General features: G+C 46.1%; 1 long non-coding RNA gene across 1 annotated transcript; it reads right to left on the bottom strand.

The window, feature by feature from the left end:
• Window positions 1-1,250: 1,250 nt before the first annotated feature.
• On the bottom strand, window positions 1,251-2,640 carry LOC134479696 (uncharacterized). Its single transcript, XR_010053323.1, has 2 exons — window positions 2,244-2,640; window positions 1,251-1,522 (listed from the first exon to the last, which is right to left on the bottom strand). It is a non-coding gene; the product is annotated as an uncharacterized LOC134479696 (long non-coding RNA).
• Window positions 2,641-9,189: the final 6,549 nt, after the last annotated feature.

Raw genomic sequence — 9,189 nt, 5'->3', positions numbered from 1 at the left:
ACCTTATTTTCTCAGAGGCCAAAGTTCACTTTGCTGCTGCTGAGAACTTTCTGGGTCCTTGGATTCCCAGACAGCATTCTGCCCTTTAACTGGGGCCACTGATGGGGACTTGTAAGGTTCAGAAACCCACATCTCTGCTGGTGTCCCCTTATGCCAGATTCTAGGCCTTGAGGCATTCATCCTTGTGTCTAGCTAAGCTCCTAAAGTCTCTGTCAACACCGTCCCCCAAAGCCAAAGCCAGCATAATAACGCCTCGAAATTACAGGTAGGATGTCCACCTCTTCAGGTGCACTCTGGAGTCTGGTGACTCGTAACAAGGCTGACAGAATGTCTATTGAGAAGAGATTGGCACGTGTGACTAGACCAACCCTCTGAGTCTCCTGGATAGGCCTAGTTTGGAAGAACTGATGGGGCCAGTCATTGTCTTATAAATCAATGACACGGAAGAAAGAGAGACAAGTATCTGTCCAGAAAAATAGTCACTACATGGGGAGAACATTCCTCCCTCTTGCAATGGGACATTTCATGTGCACTTTCACACAGATTTTCCCAGAGTTCATCTGCCTACAGGCCTTGCCTGTTGATTCGGTTCCTTTTCACCATTTCCGGTGATACAGGAGATACAGGAAACACACAATGATCACTGTTTACCATCTAAAGGAGCAGCTGACAGAAGGGAACACCTGTGACTCATCGCAAGGAAGAGGAGGGATTCTGCACCTTTGAAGACCCTCAGAAACGTAGTCATCTATGACTACAGCAGCTGTTTTTAACCTTCTCAATGCTGTGACCCCCTAACACAGTTCCTCATGCTGTGGTGACCCCCAACCACAAAATTATTTTCATTGCTACTTCATAACTGCAATCTTGCTACGGTTATGAATTGTAACGTAAATGTCTGATATGCAGGATCTCCGATATGTGACCCCTGTGAGAGAGTCTTTTGGCCCCCAAAGGGGTGGCAACCAGTGGTTGAGAACCACTGGTCTATGCCTGCTCTCCAAGTCCACCCAGAAGGCTGACTTCGATTTCTGAATTGTGTATCTTACCTATCTTCTTTAACACATTGCTCACTTCTTCTTTGGGGGCTAATCTGCATGCATTATTCATGTACTTATTTGAAACAAATTAAGTATCTGCCATGATCTTGAAACTCACTGGACTGTGACTGTGACTTACTGTGACTGGAGGTCACAGGCTAACGTGGCACGGGTAACGGAGGTAAACCAGAAGGACCAGGGAGCCCAGAAGAAAGGGGAAATATTGTACTCTCGAATAGGATCAGAATAATCTCTCTGCTCTGGGTGGTTCCATCTTCTCCACCTCTCCTCACCCCACCGGAACCCGCAGCCCGTCTCCCCGGAGAGCCATTGAATGTCATTTGTCATCTTCTACTTGGTCACCTCCAGTGACACAGCAATTTGAAGTCATCTTTTATCCTTCTTCCTTGGCAAGATCCTGGTCTCCATTATTTTTCCCAAACATAGCTGTCCTCCAGTTTCTTCTAGTAACCGCGAGTTTCCTGTTTATGGAGAGAGGGAGCGATGAAGACTGAGTCCTTTGCCCTTGGGTTTTTTTTTCTTTGTTTTGTTTTTTGTTTTTAAATCGTTCTAGGTTAAGGGCTGGTGGGGAAATGCTCTAGGGGAAGCTACAGGCCTGTGTGGGAATTGACTCTGCTCCTGAGGGAGGCCTCATTAGACTGGACCCTTCTCCAGATGGTCTACGGTCTACCAGCAGTAATAAATCAACTATTCAAATGAGGCCATTAGCATGCATACCCCAACTCAGGTCCCATGTACCTGCTAGAACTTTAATAATTTAAGCATTTTTATTACACATTGACTTACTACACCAAGTGGGGAAAGCGCACTGATACAGTCTATGGAAGATGTGACGGGAGCAGCTGGTATTCTTAAAGACGGACAATGTTTATTTCCACACCAGCTGCTGCAGCATTTTTTCCTCTTATTTGAGGTTCTTTCCTAGTCTACACCTCACGAAATGAACCAGCGAGTTCACACGCTTCTTGTGTTCTAAGATCTCTCTTACAGACTTATTACATTGTCAGGTGACCCGCAGACTGCTCCCTGACTTGAGACATAATCCATCGGTTTGGGAGTTCTTTCTCTTTATATACAGTGACCTGGAGACCAACAGCTGCAGCAGCTCTGATTCATGTCTCTCTCTGATAAGTGAGCAAAATGGAGTTCGTTTCCCAGAAGTCATGCATGGTCTTGAGTCACCTTAGATGAAGGATGTGGGTCTTTGGGGTTTAGGTTCATTTTCCAAAGTGGTGATGAGTTCCTCCAACGATTCTTTGGTCCTCAAACTTCTCCACAGATCTTCTTGGGAGTTCCTTAGTGTTGGGATAGAAATCTCGGCTTGCATCTGGACAAACCACACCAGGCTAACATGGTCCGACATGGATGAGACTTACTGGGACAACAGAGATGGGGGTGGTGGTGGTGCTGGAGAGGGAGAAGAGAGAGAAAGAGAAGAGAGAAAAGAGAGAAGAAGAGAGAAAAGGAGAACAGGAAGGAGGCAGAAAGGGTCTGCCTTTTATTTGAACTTCGGCATAACTGCTCCCAGGTGAAGGTGGGAGCTGAACCAAATGAATGCTGGGAAGGTGTGGCTGTTGCCATGGCAACAGGTGCACAGGTGGCCAGGTGACATCACTTCTGGAAGTGAGAGTGGTTCGTAATACCAACACTTAGTTGAAATATTTTTCATTTGTTAGTTCTTCTTTTCCTCCTCCTCCTCCTCCTCCTCCTCCTCTTCCTTCTGAGAACCGGTTTCATTAAGAAACCATGCTTCATCTGGAACTGGCTATACAGATGTGGTTGACCTCAAACTCATAGTGGTCCCCCTGCCTCTGCCTGAGTGTTGGGATTAAAGGCATGTGCCATCATGTCCAGGCCTATGTATTTTACTTAGTTCCCACAATAAATGTGTTCCTTCTAGAAAAAAAAAACCTCCCCAAACTATAAAATTAAAACCTCTATGATCTCAGCTTGCCTAGGTCATTAATATATTTGGTTTTTTTTTTTTTTTGGTTCTTTTTTTTGGAGCTGGGAACCGAACCCAGGGCCTTGCGCTTCCTAGGCAAGCGCTCTACCACTGAGCTAAATCCCCAACCCCATTAATATATTTGCTGATGAGAACCTATTCTGGGATTCTTCAGGGTTAGGGTTAGACTTAGTCCGCATGTTGTGTTACCCATGCTGCATTCATTTCAGTGACAGTCTATGGCCAGTGTCGGTCTCTTTTCCTTCTGTCAGTTCCTTTCCTTGGCCTTATTTTGAGTTTTTCTACATCATTTTAATGAACACACAATAATTAATTATACAATTAGATGTGCCTGTGCGGGATATTTAGCATTCTGAATTCTGTAATAAGCATCTTTTCAAGAACTCTCAAATTGATCGCCACTGAGTGTCTGCCAGAATAAATAAACTTAATGCCCATGTGCCTGAAAGATGAATTGATAGTAACAGTGAGAACCAGATTGGATCTAACTCAGAGTTCCCTGTCTCCCTATTAAGGCTCTGGTAGCCCTAGGCATGGATACTATGTTTACATCACTCCATTGCAGGAATGTATGAACAAGGCAACATGTTATTATTTTAGCTCAGAGCAGTCAATGTAGCATGAGGATCTCAAGTTGGAGGCCAGTCTAGGCTACATAGCAAGACCTTGTCTCAAGAGCCAAAGAAAGGTGGCTTAAGAAATGGCTCAGCAGTTAAGATCACTTCCAGCTCTTGCAGAGGATCTGAGGTCATCTCCCAGCGCCTGTGCTCAGTGGTTTACAATCCCTGTAACAATCCACCTCCAAGAGGATCCTGTAGATGCCTTCTTATAGCCTCTGTGGGAACCTGTACACTCCTAAGGCAAATACACTGAAATAAACACATATACGAATATACAAATAATCAAAACAACTCCCCAAAGTACCCAAGATAAGAACTGGTGTGTGGGGTTGGTATCTTGTTATCTCATGCTTTCAGATGGGAAGGCTGAATCCCAGAGACACCAGACGCTTCACAGGGTAGTGTTTGAGCGGCCCTTGATGCTGAGTCTAAGTACACGGGAGTATGTGGAGATGGGAGGAGAGGTCTTCTCTGGGCTCTGTTGTGTGCTTAATGATCCTGGACGAATTACTTGATTCATCCAGTATCTCACGTCTCTGCTCTGCTTCCCTCTGATCCAGACATAGCAGGATCCATTTGCTTCCCAGCTAAGCTGGTCTGTCTCTTCTGAATGACTTTGAGTAGGTGCTCATTGTAACTTTTGAGCCAGGAAAGAAGAGATAGGAACAAAGTTCAGAGCAGGAAGAAATGGCCCCAGAGGGGCCGCCAGGTGCACTGCTTGGGTGGGGCCGGAAGGAGGGAGGAAGAAATAGTTGTGAGAATGAATGTGCAACTGTTGGCTTGCCGCCAAAGCTGCTTCCGAGTCTCTGAAGACCACACTTTTATATCCCTTTATCATTCTCTATCAGTGGGCAACGAAATGCACACCCTGCGACACCGTGCAGCCAAGTCGAGCTAGCTGCGGTTTGTCATTTTACCTTTGGTTTTTAATGGTTTGCTTGGTTCCCCGCCTCTTACACTAGCCTTTCTGACGCTGCATAGACAGCATTTGCTTGATGTCCTTAGAACCTGGTTACAGAAGCAGCCACCTGCAGGAAGGACACAGAGCAGCAAAGGGACAAAGCAGGAAGCCGCGAGGCTGAGAAGGACGGACGTAGGCAGCGCCCTCTTGTGGAGTTTGGCTTCCGGACTAATCCGCCTGGCAGCAAGCTCGCGTTTGCAGCTTTTTAAAGCAATGGGTAATTTTCCCACGTGGATTTATGTTTGAAGATATCCCTAGAAGGTTTAAGCACAATTCCTGCTTGCTTTTAACAACTGGTAATCTCAGCTCAGTATCCAATTCAAACGACGGCATTTCCTTTTATTCAGAGCGCAGATTAACCGGGCACTGTATTCCAAATAGGCATGTTGTAAAATTATTTTTGCATTTTGGGATAAAGTCTTTTAAAAATATGCTTTTGTAATTAGATTATATTAAAAAAAACTTATCTCGCCCCACCTGGGCAGGGTTTAAACAAAGCCCCGGCAGTTTAGGACTATTTTTAGTTCTGATTACTTATTCAGCTAAAATAATCCCAGGTTCAGCGGTTTATCTGGAGTAGGCATGACAGCTGGGCTCTCTAAGGCAACCTCAGGTCAAAGCGGACTGACGGACGTCTTTATAAGGATCACGTGTTCTCCCCTCCTGCGCGGACCGGAGGGCATCAGTGGTGGCATGCTCTGTGACGTTGGCGTCGTTTTCACCAGCCTGGAGCCAGCAAAGTGGCAAAGTGGAAGAGAAACTGCTGATTCAGGGGCCTTGGACCTGGCTGAGCTCACAGCGGGGGGGAAAATAGGTCACTAATGATATGTGGCAAGAAGCCAAAAAAAAAAAAAAAAAAAAAACCAGTGGCCAGGAGTTCTGAGAGGTCTGCCAGGGGCAGGATCCATTTTCCTTGAACTCCAGAGAGAAAGCAGTGTGCTTTAATTTACTTAAAGTAGTCTCAGGGCCTTGGGACTCACAGGCTAAGACTGTGATTTGACCCCCCATTTTATTGTCTCCGTTCACCTCATTTCCACTCTGGTACACTGTGACAGTTCCAGTGTTCCTTCTCTTTGAGTCTTTGTTTTTCTCCCAGGCAGCAGGGGCAGCTGCAGGCGTTGGTAATATTAGCCTCGGTGATTTCTTGTGCACTGAACAGGTTCGGGGCCGTGTGGTTTGCACCACGCTGATCTTCGAGAAGCATCTCTGTGGTTCTAGGGAGAGGGTGTCTGGTGTGGTCCTTATGTGATAAGACAGTGTTTTACTTTATCTCGGGGATGGTGGGTCGCTCTGGATTGATGTGTGCTGGTTATGTCACTAGTTCTGTGGAAAGAGGAGGGGAAGCTGGGAATGTGTGGTGCGGATCAGAGATTCTTACTCTCCCTATCCCAGCCAACACCCTTGGAAGGATGCTAAGTCAACACCGCAGGAACAGGGTTGTGAGGGAAGCCCAAGGAAGCACTTACCAGACGAATCTCCAGGTCATGGTGATGTTGTTGGCTGAGGGACCACATCTCAAGACACCCTGAACAAGGGTAGTCTTGGCCCTACCCACCTTATGAGGAGTTTCCATGCCTAGAACTTGCTCCACAGGTCAGTGATCACTCTAGAGTAGGACACGTCTTGTTCTTCTTTAAGAACTCCATCAACTTCTCCAGGCTCCATCAACGCCTGACATGGAGACAGAACACAGAGAGTGGCCGTGGGTTGCATGAGCCAGTGACTGAACCCTCTCAGGCGAGGTTCTTTTAGAAAACAAAGTGGGTCAGAGAGCTGCCTTTTCTCTAGGTCTCGGATCAGCCCAAGTGGGATACTGCTCTCATTGACCACCGATGACAAAATCGCTAAAATTAATTAACATTTGAAATGACAGGGCGGTGAGATGATGTCATCAGAATCGTGCTGAGGTAGAGGAAGGCAGGCTGATTCTGGGGAAAGTGAGCCTGTCAACGGGAGGGAGGTGCACACACTATTTGTGACAAGGGACAACCTTTTGTGAGTAGAGGACTATTAACACAGAGACCTGAACGGGGGCATTGGAACACGGCTACATGGGTAAACATAGGCAAACACAGGGATCTTGATTTGTTTCCTCATCATATATGTAACCAGGCAGGCAGGCACAAGGGCACGTACACCTGTAGTCTCAGTGCTGGCGATTTGGGGATGAGATGGTCCCTGGGGCTGCTTGCTTTACCCTTACTCAGTTGGTGAGCTCCAGGTGCAATGGGAACTTCTGTCTCAACAAATGAGGTGGAGAACAGTAGAGAAAGACACCAGAAGTAAACCTCTGTCCTAAACATGCACACACACACACACACACACACACACACACACACACACACACACACACACACAGGATTGCCTGGAAGCTTCCCTGTGGAGGAGACCCTATATGGAACCTTAAAGAACTGGGCAATGGTTCATTGGAAAGTATTCAGCCTGGGGACTGGACACAGTAGTTCAGGCGTCGATTGCGCATGTTAGAAATGAGTGTTCTGAGGAGACCAGCTCTGAAGCCTCCCCGGTCTATGTGGTTTTATTTGGATGGGTCCAAGGGGAAGACAGGCTAAGGATCTGCCCCACCCATCCCATCCAGTTACTGTAGCTTATGTGACCCTCACCCTTCATTCATTCTGTCATGCTTTGCTTTAGCAAGGCTATCTGCCTGGCAGTCCTCTGGCATTGACCTAACCTGGCCTTCCCCTGACTTTCATCTTCTTCCTCATGCCTCCTGCTTGCAATGTCTCTACCCTCCAACCATCCCAGGCCTGGATGACTCACGATTTCTAGTCGTGATTTTTTTTTTATTTTTTATTTATTTATTTATTTTTTTTATTAACTTGAGTATTTCTTATATACATTTCGAGTGTTATTCCCTTTCCCGGTTTCCGGGCAAACATCCCCCTCCCCCCTCCCCTTCCTTATGGGTGTCCCCCTCCCAACCCTCCACCCATTGCCGCCCTCCCCCCATAGACTAGTTCACTGGGGGTTCAGTCTTAGCAGGACCCAGGGCTTCCCCTTCCACTGGTGCTCTTACTAGGATATTCATTGCTACCTATGGGGTCAGAGTCCAGGGTCAGTCCATGTATAGTCTTTAGGTAGTGGCTTAGTCCCTGGAAGCTCTGGTTGCTTGGCATTGTTGTACTTTTGGGGTCTCGAGCCCCTTCAAGCTCTTCCAGTTCTTTCTCTGATTCCTTCAATAGGGGACCTATTCTCAGTTCAGTGGTTTGCTGCTGGCATTCGCCTCTGTATTTGCTGTATTCTGGCTGTGTCTCTCATGAGCGATCTACATCCGGCTCCTGTCGGTCTGCACTTCTTTGCTTCATCCATCTTGTCTAATTGGGTGGCTGTATATGTATGGGCCACATGTGGGGCAGGCTCTGAATGGGTGTTCCTTCAGTCTCTGTTTTAATCTTTGCCTCTCCCTTCCCTGCCAAGGGTATTCTTTTTCCTCATTTAAAGAAGGAGTGAAGCATTCACATTTTGATCATCCGTCTTGAGTTTCGTTTGTTCTAGGGATCTAGGGTAATTCAAGCATTTGGGCTAATAGCCACTTATCAATGAGTGCATACCATGTATGTCTTTCTGTGATTGGGTTAGCTCACTCAGGATGATATTTTCCAGTTCCAACCATTTGCCTACGAATTTCATAAACTCGTTGTTTTTGATAGCTGAGTAATATTCCAATGTGTAGATGTACCACATTTTCTGTATCCATTCCTCTGTTGAAGGGCATCTGGGTTCTTTCCATTTTCTGGCTATTATAAATAAGGCTGCGATGAACATAGTGAAGCACGTGTCTCTTTTATATGTTGAGGCATCTTTTGGGTATATGCCCAAGAGAGGTATAGCTGGATCCTCAGGCAGTTCAATTTCCAATTTTCTGAGGAACCTCCAGACTGATTTCCAGAATGGTTTTACCAGTCTGCAATCCCACCAACAATGGAGGAGTGTTCCTCTTTCTCCACATCCTCGCCAGCATCTGCTGTCACCTGAGTTTTTGATCTTAGCCAATCGCACTGGTGTGAGGTGAAATCTCAGGGTTGTTTTGATTTGCATTTCCCTTATGACTAAAGATGTTGAACATTTCTTTAGGTGTTTCTCAGCCATTCGGCATTCCTCAGCTGTGAATTCTTTGTTTAGCTCTGAACCCCATTTTTTAATAGGGTTATTTGTTTCCCTGCGGTCTAACTTCTTGAGTTCTTTGTATATTTTGGATATAAGGCCTCTATCTGTTGTAGGATTGGTAAAGATCTTTTCCCAATCTGTTGGTTGCCGTTTTGTCCTAACCACCGTGTCCTTTGCCTTACAGAAGCTTTGCAGTTTTATGAGATCCCATTTGTCGATTCTTGATCTTAGAGCATAAGCCATTGGTGTTTTGTTCAGGAAATTTTTTCCAGTGCCCATGTGTTCCAGATGCTTCCCTAGTTTTTCTTCTATTAGTTTGAGTGTGTCTGGTTTGATGTGGAGGTCCTTGATCCACTTGGACTTAAGCTTTGTACAGGGTGATAAGCATGGATCGATCTGCATTCTTCTACATGTTGCCCTCCAGTTGAACCAGCACCATTTGCTGAAAAT

Source organism: Rattus norvegicus, chromosome 7, assembly GCF_036323735.1.
Source record: "Rattus norvegicus strain BN/NHsdMcwi chromosome 7, GRCr8, whole genome shotgun sequence".
NCBI classification, from domain to species: Eukaryota; Metazoa; Chordata; class Mammalia; order Rodentia; family Muridae; genus Rattus; species Rattus norvegicus.
This window is presented reverse-complemented; position numbering and strand designations above follow the sequence as displayed.